Genomic DNA, 17,706 nt, shown 5'->3' on the forward strand with positions numbered 1-17,706 from the left:
CCCCCTAATTCCCTGTCCCGGGTGATAGGAATGTTCTCCTTCCTTCTGGAGGGCACCTGTCACATTGGAAGTCTTATGCTTGTTTCAGAGAAGAAGCGCGAGTGGATGGTCAGAGTGACCTTCTTGCTTCTGCCATTTTCTGAAACTCCCTCAGTTTAAGATAGTCAGTATGCCCAGGTGCCATAGTTTGTGGTGGCATGTTCCTAACCCCATCAGATCGTTCTCATAAAAATGCATACATTGTGAATTAACTACTCCTGGCTTGTCCCCATTTACTGACCCAAAATGCAGGGTTTCTTTCTTTCCATTTGGGTTGGGGTTTGGTTTATTACATATATGAAATATTTTTACATTTCCAAATATTCAACAAGCATTTAAAGACCACTTAGTAAGTGCTAAGTTCTGCATGTGCAATGGTGACTCAGATGAACAAAACTTCTGTTCTTGAGAAGTTTTTCTTACTCTCTAAGAATGTTCACGGAGTCTATGAACATGTCCACACTGGATGCAGTGAGCTAGAATAGCAGAGTTTGAGAGCTGGAGGAAACCCTTACACCTTACAGAGGACAAAGGCAAGGTGGAAAATGGGTGAATGCCTTGACGTAGGTGTGTATAAATACTAGCAAAGCCAGGGAGAGAAGCCAGATGTATTCAACTCCCATTCTCCACACTCAACCATAAGGTTACAGAATGATGATTGGGAAGAGAAGAGAAGAAGTGGGGTGGGGATGTGAGCAATCTCTTAATTAATGAACATTCCAGTAGGACAGACATGATTTTAACTTAAGTCATATGTCTATATAAGAACATCTATGGATCTTGGAACTGACCCACTTTATTCGGAGAACCTGTTTGAGTGATGCAACCTGGCCTTTGTCCAGACATGTCCCCATACAACAGCACTGCTGGTCTGTCATGACAAGGTACGAATCCTCACTACGGCTGCTAGTGGGGCTCTGAAGTGGTTCCCACGATGGGAACAGCCCGGTCTGAATTCTTGTTCACTACGTAGACAGCGAAATCATGATGTGGGTGTTTTGCCATTTCACTGTTTGCTGAGGTGGAGCTTAGCCAGGGAGAGGTAGTACAGTGGCAAGACCATGGACCCTGGAGGCCACCTTCTGAGCTGAAGGCGTGGCTTTCCACTTCCTAGTTGTATGAACTTGAATAAGTGACTTAATCTCTCTGAGCCTTTGTTTTATTGCACACACACACACACAAAACAAAAAAAAATGGGGTCATAATAGAATTGTTGTGAAGATTATGTTACTGTATCTAAATCACTCAGAAGAATGTCTGGTACATAAGAAAATTTAAGTAATTGCTATTTTTAGAGTAATCACCCGGATTTGTGCCATATACATTGAGGCTGCAAACAGGAGCTACCGAGTCCACACTGCAGTGTGTGTGTGTGCACGCGCATAGTAGGTCTGGTGTTTGAGACAAAACAAAGCCCTCCAGAACAGAGCTTCCCAAAACTATTCTTTTTCTTCTCAGTTTAAACATCTAACCTTTCCATCAGAGAGCTGTTTAAAAGTGAACATTTATTGTGCACATATTGGTCTACTCCAAAAAGTTAGTAGGACTTACATAACTTTTCTGCTTTATTAAAAACAAACAAACATGCCACCCGCCCCGAAAAAAACAAAGTACCAAGCTCTTCCAAGAATTTAACGTGGTGCCACTGAACCTAGGGTTTGTGTTCCTTCTCTACACAGCAAGAAGTCCCAGAGTTTGGTGTTGTATGGGGTGTGCTGCGGGGTCTCCCAGTCCCTGCTCTTCTCAGACAGAAGTACACGCCCAATTTCCCATGTCACCCCGCGGATTAGACATCACCACTACCTACCTATATGCTCTTGTTTTCTGGTGAAATCCTTTGCTATTGTTGGGAGAGTCATTGTTTGGCATATAAGGAGAGACTTGCCGGGAGTGTCAATAACTGTTTCTAATCTTACCTCTTCTTTCCAAAGCCAGAATTCAATACATAAAGAATCCCCTGTCTCAGGGAGTTTCTGTGTGCTGCTTGACAAAGCCGGGTGTTTGCTCGTTCTTGTAAACTCTTTCTCTGTCTTATTTAGGTCATTTTAAGCCCTTATGTGGCCTGAATGTTGGGTAGATTTCATTAACACATGACCAGCAAGTCACTGATGATTTCTTAGTTTTATTAGATTACATTAACTGGGAAGTTTTGGGGTTTTTTGTTTTGTTTTGTTTTTTACTTCACATAATTGCGTTTAAAATGATGCAAATTGTAGAGAAACTGGAACAGATAATTTTGTCATTTACATTGCATGTATGAATGAGATCTGTTACTATTCATTTATCAGCTCAGTTTATTAAAATCAAGAATAGTCTGATGATAAATTCAAAAGCACACATCTGTGAAACAGCAATCATTTCTCAAAACCTATTAAAAAACCTACCTTACAGTTTGTCATTATGTCAACAAGAACCCCAGGCACAATGTCCCGACATAAGCAATCGCTCCGGGTACCTCTGGGATCTAGTTCTTCCTTCAAGTCCGTCCTGACCCCACGCTCCTCGGATCTTTCGTTCAACCAAGTGAAGAAAGTGAAGAGACACAATTTAGTTTAGTTTTGTTTTTTTAAGGCTGCATTTTTTTTATGACGTGGTGCTAATAAAATTACTTGATTTTTTTTTCTTTTCTGAACTTATTTCTCTGGGTCTAAATGACTTAAGGGAAGACTAGTTTCTACATATCAGGATTCACTCCTCATCTACCAAAACCATGGGATGTTTTTCAGATTGGAGTTTGTACCAGAATGCATGAATCAGACGTTTGCAAATTCCAGAAGGCTGTGCTTGAGCCCAATACCCCAGTAATGACTGGAATGGGAAACTGTAGGGATTTTTTTTTCAAGTGCACTGCAGCTTGAAGAAAGCTGAGAGGACACAGGGCAGCTTGTCCTGGGTAGATCTCATAGTCTTTAGCTTCAGAGAATTGTAAGTTGTCAGGGAATTCTTGGCACTGTGACACAATGTAGCATATATTGTAAAATAATATACTAATAGACAAATAGCTGGAAAACATTTCAGTAAAGGTAGTGCCTTCTTGGCAGAAAATAACTGCATTTGGCATCAACCTCAAAGGTACAGGAGGAACAAGAAAGCATGATGCTATCAAATCAGTATTTGCTCTAAGACCCATTTATTTTTACATTGTGTTGAGAAGCTGTAGAGCCTCTTCTTCTAATGCTTACTCTTAAAACTTTACCACACTTTTTAAAATTTATATTTTATATTGGTATTTAGTAATAATAATATCTGCATCTGCTCTCCGAAAAGGATAGGAACCTAATCTCACACTCAACTTCTTCTTCACCCTGCGACCTCTCATATTGGGTTTAACTGGAATATTCTTTCCAAGTGTTTGCTGTGTTTTGGATTTTGCATTCATTGCACATCAATTATTATTTGTTACCATAAATTTGCTACTCCTCTTTGTATAGTTGAAACCCCATCGTGTCCTTTTTTTTGGGGGGGGGGGTGGATCACTTATTTGTTGTGACATATTTTTGACAAATTCTTTTGGAGGTTGCTTAGCTTGGTAAACTCGTGGGCTTTGATTTTTTGAGTGAATATTTCTATTATCTTCACTTCAATGCCACTTTGGCTGAGTAAAGATTATAGAATGAAAGTAATTCCCTTTTTTAATTTGGAACATAATAATAGGTTTTAATACTGAATTAGCCTCATAAGACATTAAACTGCTAGCAGGTTGATTTTTCTGATTTCAGTTTTTGGTTACCTGTTTTGTTTTTCTCTAAAAATTCTTAGGATTTTATTATCCAATGAAATTCTGAAATTTTACAATGATGCATGTGGCTTTAGCTCTTTCAAAGTCTAGGCTGACAATTTTGATTTGGAGATCCATGCTTCCTTCAGGTCTGAGAATTTGTTTGTTAGTATTTATTTGATTGTACAGTTGACCCTTAAAGAACAAAGGGGTTAGGGACTCCAACATTCCCACCATCCTACACAATAAAAAAAATCTGTGTATAACGTTTGACATCTCCAAAACTTAACTACTAATAACCTACTGTTATAACTGTAAGTCTATAAATAACAATGTCAATTAACATATATTTTGTATCTTTGTGTTATAGATGATACTCTTACAATAAAGTAAGCTAGAGAAAAGAAGATGTTATTAAGATAATCATATGGAAGAAAAATTATATTTATAATACTACACATATTTATTGGAGAAAATCTACATATAAGTAGACCCACACAATTCAAACCTTTGTTTTTCAAAGGCCAAATTGTGTATGTCTTTGCATTTTATTTTTCCTCTCATTCTATAAATTAGGTGTTGTAATTTCTGGATGAACTCTTTATATCAGTTAACTCTAAACATTTTTCCTCTTATGTCCATATGTTTTGCTACATGTAAGACTATTTCAGCTTAAATTTTCAACTCATTAATTCATTATATAGTATGTATTACTACTATTATTGTGTACCTATTGAAAATTTCATTTATAATTAGTTTTTAATCTAAGAATTCCAGGAAATATATTTTCACAGAAGAATGGTTTTTCAAAATTTTCTAACTATATTTATACTTATTCTAAGTCCTCTGTTAACTTTATTAACTCTTTCCTGGGAGGTTTATTCTTTTTTTATTGCCTGACTTCTATATTATTGACTTTCTAAAATGGTTTAGTGCTTCTTGGTTGCCTTTAGCTTTGATTTTGAGAATCACCATTTGTGTGCCTATTACACTTCTCTAACCTGCCTTCTGTGTATGGAGGAAACATTTAGAATAGAAACTTGACTTCCAAATATAAGATTTCCCATTACTCCTGGTAATCAGTACCACTACAAAACTTCTCCAAACCTAATATTTTTCTTTAGCCACTTGTTAAAGCCCGCATAGGAAAGAAACTGACTAGCTGGTTGCTTCAAATGAAGCTCTACTATTAAATCTACTTCTAAATGTTCAAGATTTTCCATCAATTCTTGGAATTATGGACACTGGGTTTAGAGGCTTCCATGCCTCTTTTCCCCACAGCAGTTTTCTCCTACATCGTAGAGCCTTTTTAGAGTCTCACAGTTCTGTTTGGCTGAGGACCTGATTGTATATGCTCCTTATATCTCAGATATTTCAAAAATTTGTGATATATTGATTCCACTTTTTATACTTTAAAAATACTTTTAGTAATTTTGAAACCATTTCTGTTTTTTATTTTGTGTGATTTCGAGTGAGAGCGAAGATATGTGTATGTTTAGTCTATCTTATAAGAAATCATTCATATGGAAAGAACTTACAAAAGTGAAATTATTTTCCCAAACTTAGAAGAAACACTTCAAGTGTTTATTTGGCTTTCAGTACAGGACATTACAAATCTGTGTACAGTGCATTGTATCCCACAAGCAATCTTGAAGCACAAATATTTTCTTAGGTTGTATTGTGAGACAATAAGACAAATAAGTTCTTTCCATTTATTTTGACCTTCTACTCAGCTATTTTAGGATATTTTTTTCTAGTGATATTCTCATTATAATAAAGTTTCACCACAAGAAATATGAAATTTACTTATAATTTATTATAATTAGTTGAGATATTAATTTTTAATGGAGTTCATACGAAAATAAGAAAACATCCTTTGGGATTATGTGGTGGTTTTATCCTTAGAGAAGATGAAGTCATTTTGAATACAGAACATCCCTTCACTGCTTAATGGGATCACTGACCAATAACTTTCTGTCAGTGACCTGAAGTGACTTCAGTGCCTAGTTGTTTAAAATATATGCAAGACTTTGACATTTAATTACAACACAGTTTTCAGAAATAGTATCATTACACGTTAGCCACTGGATCATGTACCCTTTGGCAGTGGATATGGGGTAATTTTAATAATGCAAACTTCTTACTTTAAACCACAGTTACAGACAGAGAGCACAGAAACTCTCTGAGCTATTCTATGTGCCTATAATCCTACAGTAATCAATGAGAAGCCTTTTCAGATGGCTGATGAAGTAATACTGAATATTGGCTTCATAGTGATCTCCCTTCTCTCTTTCTTTCAAGCAGCAAGTTGTGAGTATCCATGTTGTGTGTCTTTCAGCATTAACATATATTTTCTGAAGTTCTGGAGGACACTAGAAAATTACAAATAATAAAATTTCTTTTCAGGAATCCATATAGTTTTAATTTTGATTAGGTAATTAGGTGCTTCCACTGTCTCTTCTAATAACAGACTGATTTACTGCTTTCTTATTTGTAAGGAGATGGACCTGTAGTAGAAACAGGTAAATACTTGCCGAGTTAGCAATTAATTAAACACTATTAGATTCAAAATATTAATGACAGAGAAGGATCAATTTAAAAAAATATTTGATTTTCTATAGCAAATTTAATTTTGACTTTCACATTCAGTTGAATCGGACATTAGCAACAAACATGTTGTGCTCCTCTTATATATATTTTATTCCTTTAATGTTATTACTCCTTAATATACATGAGAGAACTGATTCTTATTCTGCTTTAGCAATGGGATGAAAAGTTTAGTAAGTTCATCCAAGTCATACAATCAGTCACTGGTAGGTCTAAGGTTAAAATTCAGGAATTCTGGCAGAAAAGTAAAACGAAGTCCCCAATGACTCAAAAATCTAGTAATGAGGTTATAAATAAAAAGAGGTGGAGGGAAGAGAGGCAGAAAGATGCCCCATAGTTCAAAAAGCCAAAGACTGGATAAAAATCACAAATAAATCCCCAGAGTATCTCTGGTGCTAAGATTGCCAAACAAATTGAAGGGAAATTCCTGATCTGGTTCACAATTATTTTGCAACCAACAGTAAGCTAAATCTAACTAAACCAGTAAAAATGTCTAAATATAGCTTGATATTATGTGAGGTTGACCTAGTTCATCAAACTTACATTCTGATAGGTAAAGGGCTTGATTTTTATGTGGGAAAATAAAGTTTTTTTTACCTTAGTTATTACTTTTCTATTACACACTGTGTCTAGAATAAAATAAAAAAATCATGACACAAGTAATGAAAGAAAAAAATAAATATGTGTTAAAAAGAGAACAGAGTCAACAAGAGCAAAAGCAGAGCTCTAGTAGGTGTTGGAATTACCAGTTAAAGACTTAAAGATAACTACAAACAGTAAGTAGAAAGAATGAATTACATGCGTGAATAGATGATAAATTTAACTAGAGACATGGAAATTTTTAAAAAAGTCAAATGAAGCTTCAAAAAAGGATAGAAAACACAGAAAAAGAACCAGGAAGAAATGAAAGATAAAGTAACTGAAATGAAGGCTACAATAGAGGGACTCAACAGTAGATTAGCTGAAGCAGAGGACTGAATCAATGATTTGAAATACAAGATAGTGAAAAACACCTAATCAAAACAGCAATAATAATAATAATAATAATAATAAATAAATAAGAATAGTTTAAAGACTCCTAGTAAACATCAAGGATACCAATATTTACATCATAGAGATAACAAAAGGAGAAGAGAGAGAACAAAGAATTGAAAAGTCAATCTGAAGCAATGACAGAAAACTCTTTAAATCTGGTGAAGGAACTAGACATACAAGTCCAGGAAATGCAAAGTCCCAAACAAGATGAACCTAAAGAGGGCCACACTAAGAGACATCATAATTAAAATGCCAACAGTGAAAGATAAAGAGAGATTTTAAAAAGCCATGAGTAAAAACAGTGTGTACAAAGGAGCTCCCATAAGACTGTCAACTGATTTCTTGACAGAAACTTGGCAGGATAGAAGGGATTGGCACATAATATTCCAAGAGATGAAAAGTAAGGACCAATGACCAAGATTAATCCAGCTAGAAAAGCTATTACTTAGAATCAAAGGAGAGAAAAAGAGCTATCCATGAGAAAAATCTTAAAACCCACCAAACCAGCATTATAAAAAATGCTACAATGACTTTTTTAAAAAGAGATAAATATTAATATGTATAATAAAATGGCAATAAATGTGCCTTGGCCAGTTTGCTCAGTGGTAGAGCATCAATCTGGCATGTGGAAGTCCTGGGTTCAGTTCCTGGCCAGGGCACACAGGAGAAGTGGCCATCTGCTTCTTCACCCTTCCCCCTCTCCTTTCTCTCTGTCTCTTCTCTTCCCCTCCCACAGCCAAGGCTCCACTGGAGCAAAGTTGGCCCCGGCACTGAAGATGGCTCCATGGCCTCTGCCTCAGGTGCTAGAATGGCTCTGGTGTCATTGAAGCAATGGCCCAGATGGGCAGAGCATCACACCCTGGTGGGCATGCTGGGTCGATCCCAGTCGGGCACATGAGGAAATCTGTCTGCCTCCCTGCTTCTCATTTCAGAAAAATACAAAATAATAATAAAATTAAAATGGCAATAAATGCGTCAATATTCCTATAAATAAATGTATCAATAATCCATGTAAAAATAATCCAATAAAAAGGTATATGGTAGCATAATGAATAAAAAAAACAAGACCCATATATAGGTTGTCTATAAGAGACCCACTTCAGATAGAAAAAAGTAAAGGGATGGAAAAAAAATATTTCATGCTAATAGAAACAAACAAAAAAAAGCTTGAGTGGCAATATTTATATAAGACAAAATAGACAAAGAAGGACATTTCATAATAATGAAGTAATCAATCCAACAAGAGGCTATCACCCTTGTAAACATGTGTGCACTTGACATAGGAATACCTAAATATATAAAATAAATCTTGATGGACATAAAGGGAGAGAGTGACAGTTATACAGTTATAGTCAAGGATTTTAAAACTCTATTAACATTAATGGATAAATATTCCAAACTGAAAATCAACAAGGAAAGAGCAGACTTTAATGACACACAAGATTAGATGGATCTAATTAATATTTTCCGAGCATTTACCCCCAAAGCAACAGAAAAACATTTTTTTTCAAGTGTACACGGACATTTTCCACAAAAGCCCACATTAGGCCACAGAATAACTCTCAATAAATTTAAGATCGAAATCATATTAAGCACCTTCTTTGGTCACAATGGAATGAAACTAGAAATCAATTATAAGAAAAAAGACTGAAAATCCCACAAACACATGGAGCCTAAAAACATGACAGATGAAAATAAAAATACAACATCCCAAAATGTATGGCACACAGCAACAACAATTCTATGAAGGAAATTTATAGTAATACAGGCTTACTTAAAAAAAAAAAAAAAAACAAGAAAAATCTTAAGTAAACAATCCAACCTACTTTTCTGCTGAAACTAGGAAAAAATAAAAATAAAGCCCAAAGTCAGTAGAGAGAAGAATAAAAATTAAAGGTGAAATAAACAAAACAAAGTCTAAAAACAATACAACTGGTTTTTTGAAAATATAAACAAGATTGATAAAACTTTGACCAGACTCAGCAAGGAAAAAAAGAGAGAAGGATACAAATAAATAAAGCCAGAAATAAAAGAGGAGAAGTAACCACTGACGCCAAGAAATACAAAACAGTATTTTTAAAAAAAAATTTTTTTTTTATTTATTTATTTTTTACAGAGACAGAGAGTGAGTCAGAGAGAGGGATAGACAGGGACAGACAGACAGGAACGGAGAGAGATGAGAAGCATCAATCATTAGTTTTTCATTGCGCGTTGCAACACCTTAGTTGTTCATTGATTGCTTTCTTATATGTGCCTTGACCGCGGGCCTTCAGCAGACTGAGTAACCCCTTGCTGGAGCCAGCGACCTTGGGTTCAAGCTGGTGGGCTTTTCCTCAAACCAGATGAGCCCGCACTCAAGCTGGTGATCTCGGGTCTTGAACCCGGGTCCTCTGCATCCCAGTCCGATGCTCTATCCACTGCACCACCGCCTGGTCAGGCCAGAACAGTATTTAAAAAAATTATATACAACTATATGCCAACAAATTTGGATGCCTGGAAGACAATACTAAATTCCTAGAAACATACAATCTTCTAAGACTGAATCAAAAAGAAAAATGGATAAATTAATTAAAATTATTTTGAAAGTGGCTTGGGTATTAAACTGCACTTCATAACAGAACATAGTTAATATTTTCTGTATTTAAATATCAATTAAGGACATACTTCTTGCAGAAATAATATTTAGAGAAGAAGCATAAAAGTGTGTCCTAATATTATTATACAATGCATGGTTAACAATGAGATTAAGAAAGAAACAAATAAAAATAAGAGCACAACAACCCAAAATCTAAGGGACACTGCAAAAGTAATCCTAAGAGGTAAATTCATAGCACTACAGGCCTATCTCAAGAAACAAGGAAAATATCAACTAAACCATCTAACTACATTTAAAGGAACTTGAAAAAAAAAACACCAAACAAAACTCAAAGTGAATATAAAGAAGGAAATAATAAAGATTAAAGCAGAAACAAATGAAATAAAGTATTAAAAAACAAACACACAAAAGATCAATGAATCTAAGACCTGGCCTTTTGAAAAGATAAATAAGATTGACAAATTTTCAACCAAATTCATCAAGAAAAAGAGAAAGAACCCAAATAAAAACAAATTCCATAGCCATGGCTCAAATGGTTAGAGCAAGTTGGCTCTGGGTACTGAGGATGGTTCCATGGCCTCGCCTAAGGCACTGAAATAGCTCGGTTGCCAAGCAATGGATCAGTGGCCCAAGATGGAAAGAACATCGCCTTGTAGGGAGTTTTCCAGGTGAATCCCAGTGGGGGTACATGCGGGAGTCTGTCTTTCTGCCTCCTTGTGTCTCAATTAGAGAAAAGAAGATTATAAAAGGAAAAACACTCTGACCTCTCTTTTTCCTCTGAAAACAGCATATAAAGTACCTATGTGGAAGGTGTCCTTCTTCCACCAGCAGGGAGGAAATATTCCTATCATCAGAGATGGGGAGTTGAAACCAAGAGAAATCTGTACAATTGAGTCTTGTTAATCTCTTATTTTTCCTTGGTCTTCCCATATATTTACTTTTCTACATTGTTCTTTTTTTTATTCATCCTAGTATATAACTATTTAGGCCTCACCACTTATTTGGGTCTTTTACATACACATGTAGAAATATGTATGCTTCTGTTAGTCTGTGTTATGTCAGTTTAATTCTCAGACCTACCCAGAGAACTTAAGAGGGCAGATAGACATAAATACCTCCTCTACACGAACTTAAATATAAAACTAGAATAAAAAGTTTTCCAGAAGAAAGGAAGTAAGAATATCTTTGCCATCCTGGGGTATGCAAAGTTTTATTAGACAGAATTTAAAAGATACCACTGATTAAAGAATATCTGGATTCCATCAAAATTAAAACTTTCCACTCATGAAAAGAAAATGAATAGGCAAGCCACAGACTGGTAAAGTAGTCTTATCATTTCTATTTCATGAATAACTCATAACCAGAATATATAAAAGATTTTTATAAGTCAACAGTAAAAATTAAAAAGACCAATAAAATATAGGAATAAGACTTGAACAGGCACTTTGCTAAAGAAAATGTTGGAATGAAGCCATCCCGTATAAGAATGAGGCCAATAAGCACATGAAAGATACTCAATATCATAAGTCATCAGGAAAGTACAATTTAAATATAATGAGATAGCATTTCACACTCACTGGAATGGCTAAAAAATTGACAATACAAAAAATTGGCAAGAATGTGGACCGACTTAAATGTACTTTGTTGGCATAGAAAACGTTGCAGAAAATGCTTTGCCAGCTTCTTAAAAGTTAAACATTTTATTATGCACCAAGATTCCCACTCTTGATATTTATTCAAGTGATATAAAAGCATATTTCTACCAAAAAAAAAAAAAAAAGGTTTGTGTAAGAATGATCAGAGAACCCTGGCCAGTTCGCTCAGTGGTAAAGCTTCGGCCCGGCGTGTGGAAGTCCTGGGTTTGATTCCTGGCCAGGGCACATAAGAGACGTGCCTAAATGCTTCTCCACACTTCTCCCTCTCGTTTCTCTGTCTCTCTGTTCGCCTCCTGAAGCCAAGGCTCCATTGGAGCAAAGTTGGCCTGGGCACTGAGGATGGCTCCATGGCCTCTGCCTCAGGTGCTAGAATGGCTCTGGTTGCAACAGAGCAACGCCCCTGAAGGGCAGAGCATCGCCCCCTGGTGGGCATGCCGGGTGGATCCCAGTCAGGCACATGTGAGAATTGGTCTCTCTGCCTCCCTGCCTCTCACTTCAGAAAAATACAAAAAGAAAACTAAAATAAAAAATAAAAAAGAAGAAGAATAATCAGAGAAAATCTAGAAACAACCACCTAAGTATCTATATTCAGGAAAATGAGCAAGCACATTGTGGTATATTCATAATGAAATATTACTCAGCAGTGAGGAGGAAGAGCTAGTAATATACACACAAACATGAATTAGTCTCGAAAACATAATATGGAGCCAAAGAAGCCAGATATGAAAGAATGCAGACAGTATATTAATTACTTCCAGGTCAGGCAGAAATAGTCCACGGTGATAAAAATCGTTACGGTGGGGTTAACTGGCAAGGGGCATGAAGAAAACTGTTGGGGTAATTAACGTAGTTTATCTCTTTTTATTCATACAATATTTAAGATATAAATAAGTGAACTCAAAATGTATTTTTCTTTAATTTTAAAGTTACCAAATTTTTTAAATGTAGAAGAAAAGATCAACAATTTTAGGCATCATAACTCTTTAAGAGCTGTCATTTTAGGACACTTGGTTTCCATCTAATGAGCGCGTTTTAATGCAATGCTATGAGAAGAGTAAGATTTCCTAGGAGTCTCTGTGAGGGAAGGGAAAGGCTAGGTCAGCACCACCTGCCTCCAGCGCTCTTCTGACTAGACACCAGATTGCTTCCTGGCTTGTTCCCGGTTTTCTGAACGCGGGGAGAGTGGCAGGCAGCAATATCAGGGAGCCTTATGCTTACAAGATGGACACCATATGTTTTCACTACCATTTGTTTCATAGCTGTTCTCATCTTTCTGTTTCTTCTGCCTTTTGAGCATCTGAGGTCTGAAGACCCTAAAATATTTAATATAAAAAGACATTACAAATGAATTGTCAGTATTTTTTTTAGCAAGCACAAAAGAAAGGCTTATGTGTGACTGTTCATTCTCCTTTGCTGTGTACAATAGCTGTCACTTATCTAATGACCACCAAAATTTTCAAACTGTCTTAAAATGCTTATCTGCGCTTCCTATCGATAGTTGTAAGAACTTATTAAAATGCTTGCACATATTATTTAAAGATATCATTTATTTATCCATGATAAGAATTCTAAATAAAAATACATTAAATGTCAGAGAAATATTGATAGCAACCGGTGGCAGGGTGTTCATGAAATGAAACAAATTACTGCCTAAAAAAAGACGTCAGAGTAAGAAAATGACGTTTTAAAGGTGTAATTGTAATGGGAGATTGAGCTGGCTCATTGGGTCTTTAAAAGAAACAGATTAGGATTTAATCACAAAATTATTTACGTATGACCTGAGATTTCAAAAGACTGTAGCTGCTAAATATAAAACATACATTTCTGCCATCTGGGGTTCCATTTGTGTGATTCCAGAAAAATTCATTAGCAAAACTTTGTGCTTTTTAGGCCACAGGCATCTGTTTACAATTTCTTCACCTGTTGGTAGCTCCAGAGCCCGGAAGAGGAGGGTGTAAGCCTGTGTGTGAAGAGTTAGTTATTCGCAGAGGATGGAAGGAAGGAGTGCCCTATTCAGCAGGCTTGGGCGGGTTTCAGAATTTAATTCTAAATGCAAGCCCAGAGCAACATCCTCTTGTTGGGTACTGTAAAGCCAGTGGTCAGGGCTGCCACCATCACAGCAGCCCGACCCATGCAGGTTCGCATTGGATTAGGACAGTCGGTAAAGAAACAATGGAGCCAAGAACTGATGGGCCATTACCTTTAATTCTAGCTTGTACCCGGTGGGCAAGTAAAAACACACACTGGGCTCCAAAACCCACTCACATTCAGTGCTCACAAAGCTACTGACTTATCCAAGTTTCCTAGAATCCAAGGTTTCTAGCTCACCAGCCTTATTCACCTCTGTTCCCCATCTCCTTCCTTATCCCAGATACAAACTCTACACAAACTGGCATCTCACTCAGCACTCCGCCATCTTGGCTGCTTCTCCTGGCCTACTCCACGTGGCCTCCTTCTGCTCTCTGCTCTGCTCTCTCCTCTAATGATAATCTCAGGAACCAAGAGCCTGCTCCTGTTCTGCCCCTATTTTATAGTGTAGATATCCAAACCTTTAATCCAATATACAAAATAGGGAAGTCTCTAATACAAAGTCACTTCTCTGAGGCATGATTGGATTGTACCGCCCCACATCAAAAAGGGTGGGAAAGGCTTAATCCCAAAACCAAGCCCCAGGCTACAAGGATTCTCAACACACATTAATATCACCTGAGCGACGGCCTCACGTGGGCAGCACCATCTTTAACAAAGTGAGCATAATATATTTTATCTGCCCAACAGGTACACTATTATTTTTTTTTCTTTTTCTAAACTGCCCCTTATTTGTGGAAGTAAAATAATGACTTGCCTCTTGAGCCACACATCATTGTAACAAAACGACATCATTTACTTACCAGGGAAAGAACTGGTTCGGGGCTTTAACACTGCATGTAAGACCTACCGTCCCAGAATCTCTGAAGAAGTGGAGAGCATTCTTTAATCCACTTCCATCTTTAGTGTGGGCAATTCACCTCCGCCAGAGCCCTAGAAAATAGCTTCTCTTTCCTACGTGACACATTAATTAATACTTTTCTTCGTTATTTTATCATTTTATTCCATTTCCCTCTCTCTCTCTCTCTCTCTTTCTCTCTTCCTCTCTTTACACCTCCTATTTTGTTTTCAGCCCACTTTTCCTTCTGGCCTTTGGAGGTGCGGGATTATAACTATTTATAATGTTCGGCTTTGGGTCAGTGTGTTCTTACGTGGTCACAAAACATGCCTCACTCAAGAATAATTAGTAAAAAGAAAAAAAAAAGGTAATACCACATGCAACTACATACCACATGAAAAAGAAGTATTAAGCCATCACGAAGAGGTTTCCATGCTGCAGTGGGAAGTAAGTAGGGCTGGTGACTCAGGTGGTGTGGGGTAGACAGTTCAGGCATCTGGGCGTGTGGGAAGGGAGGCACCTTCAGTCTGGGCTGTGCTTCCCCAGCTCAGCGTGGCCAACCAGCAAAAGGCAACCTGACCCACAGAGCTGGAATCCACACGCTCTGTACTCCCCTAGTTCTAAGCAGGGGTCCCAGATTTGGATGGTTCTGGTGATATTTAGGCCAGTCTCCCCGCCCCCCTTCCCCAGGCATGGAGAACTTTCACACAGTTCACTGTGCCCTTTACTTTATGTGGGAAGTTCTACTCAATACAATGTCAAAAGTAGCATAACTGGTTTTGTACTTGCAAAGCCAGAGTGAGTGTGTCTGTGCTTTGTCAGCATGATTGTCATCTATTCTTCGGGTACTTGTGATCATCAAGCGTGTATGCACCTGAGTGTTTCAACTCCGCCATGCTTTCTGCTTGCTTATCTTGTTGCTAAGGAAGTCGGAAGGTGACTCTGGGATGCTTCATTCACAGTTTGTTTACTTTCTGAGATTTGCTTTGCTCCCGGGTTAGTGTTGGGTTCCAGAAAGCTTGATACGTCTTGGGAGTGAAATGTGACGTTCATCTTTCTTTGTTGCTGGGCGACATGCAGAATCAGGCTTGTTCTGAGAGTATTTCACTCCTACTGTGTGCTTCCTCGGTTGAACCAGACGTCTGTTCCTTGCACGTGCTTTCTGACCGGTGATTCTATGGCCCCCTCAAAGGGGTGCCTGTCCCGTCTGATGAGCTCTGCTTGCGTTGGCCTCGCCCATCCTTGTCCAGCGGTATTTTCGGTCTTTACTTCACCGGCGGTAATTCTGACCCACTTCCTCCACGGCCATTGTGTTGCGGTAAAGGTAAAACGTTATAAATATTTGAGATACATGTTAGCATCTGCCATATAGGGCCATATTACATTTTTTATTATCTATAACTAGTACCGTTTCTTCTTACTTGTGAACATCGCAAGCAACGTCAAGAAGACAGATACCCAGTTTAAAAAGAACATAAGAATGTAGGAACACAGTTCAGAAAAATTTATATGACAGGGAGGGAGGATATATGGCCTCGGTCCTAATTCCTTGTAGTAAAACACAAGGCTAACAGGAATAATAAATGGCATGACGCAAACCTCCCTCTGTGACTTATTGTCAGAAAACTGTTCTAAATCTCTAAATGATTACTCTAAAATAATGATTTCAACTCAGGAGAAGGAAAAGGGTAGGAGGAGGGGGTGGCGGGGATCATCTAGCTCTGGAATCATTTTTGGCGTCTCCGTGGGCGGTAGGGACGTTAACAGCATCTTCGTGGGCAAAACTCAGGGAGACCCCGAAACATCTTCCAACGCCCAGCACAGACTGCATCCCTCCCTCGAAGAGTCATCCAGCCCAAAATGCATCCCTGCTCTAGAGACCAGATCTCACGAAACCATATTCTTTCCTATCTTCTGGCAAAATCACGGCATGAAATCAAATCGTGAAAGGAAGAGTCGTCGTCCCCAAGTCTACCACCTGCAGCCGCGGCCGCTTCCCGGCTAGCCTCGGGCCCCTCTGCCGCCTGCCCGTGTTCCCGGGCCTCCTGCGGGCTTCGGCTCTGATACGGTTTGACTTTCAAAACACGTCTTCTACATTTTAGAAAACAAATTAAACCATTAGGGAAGACGTAAGACTCAAGCCTTGGCACAGGCAGGTTGAAAGGCGGTGGAATGTTGCTCCCGGGGTCGCTCCAGGCTTCAGGAATTTGTCACCCACATTCTTTAACCTAATATCACATTCAATAATTATTTTAGAAGCTACAAAACATCCCAGTCAGCAGTCTTTGCCAATGAGCACAGTGGTAGGGAGAAACATTTTGCATAAATAAGCCTGACTGCATTTATATAATATAAATAGGCCAGTAGAATGATTTTGTATCAAATTCAAGTTCTAACATTTAAAGTAAAACATTGTTTCCCTGCATTTGGTATCAAAAATTTTCCATACAGATCACAGAACAAAAAATGTACACATGTATTTATTTATTTTTAGGTGAGAAGAGGGGAGATAGTGAGACTGACTTCTTCACGTATCCGGACTGGGATCTACCCAGTAACCCCGTCTGGGAACCATGCTCCATTCAACCTCGAATTGGCGACCTTAGGTTTAGAACCAGCAACCTCGGCACTTCAAGTCGACGCTCTATCTGCTGCACCCCCACCCCTCAGGCCTAAGATTTACCTTACCTCTGGTTCCTTTAAATCAGGGGTCTCAAACTCGCGGCCGTGCGGCCCGCCCACCAATTTTGTGCGGCCCGCAGACTAATCAAACTTCGTGGATTAATCTGTGGGCCAGTCTGCGGCTGCACAAAATTGGTGGGCGGGCCGCAAGTTTGAGACCCCTGCTTTAAATCAATTTACACTAAAAAAAATTCATTACTCTTTGACATTCAAAAAAAAAAAAAAATGGCCCTGGTCAGATAGATAGCTTGGGTGGTTAGGGCATCGTTGTCCCAAAGCACAGAGGTTGCTGGTTCGATCCCTGGTCAGGGCACATACAAGAATGAATGTTTCTGTCTCTCTCTTGCACTCTCCCTTAAAAAAGAATGTGGCACACCAAATCAAGGTCCTCTTCAAACACTAACTCTAAAAAGTGTTTGGAGCGATGACAACCTTATTAAGTAAGTGT

The sequence above is a fragment of the Saccopteryx leptura genome, chromosome 8, assembly GCF_036850995.1.
Source record: "Saccopteryx leptura isolate mSacLep1 chromosome 8, mSacLep1_pri_phased_curated, whole genome shotgun sequence".
In the NCBI taxonomy this organism is placed as follows: domain Eukaryota; kingdom Metazoa; phylum Chordata; class Mammalia; order Chiroptera; family Emballonuridae; genus Saccopteryx; species Saccopteryx leptura.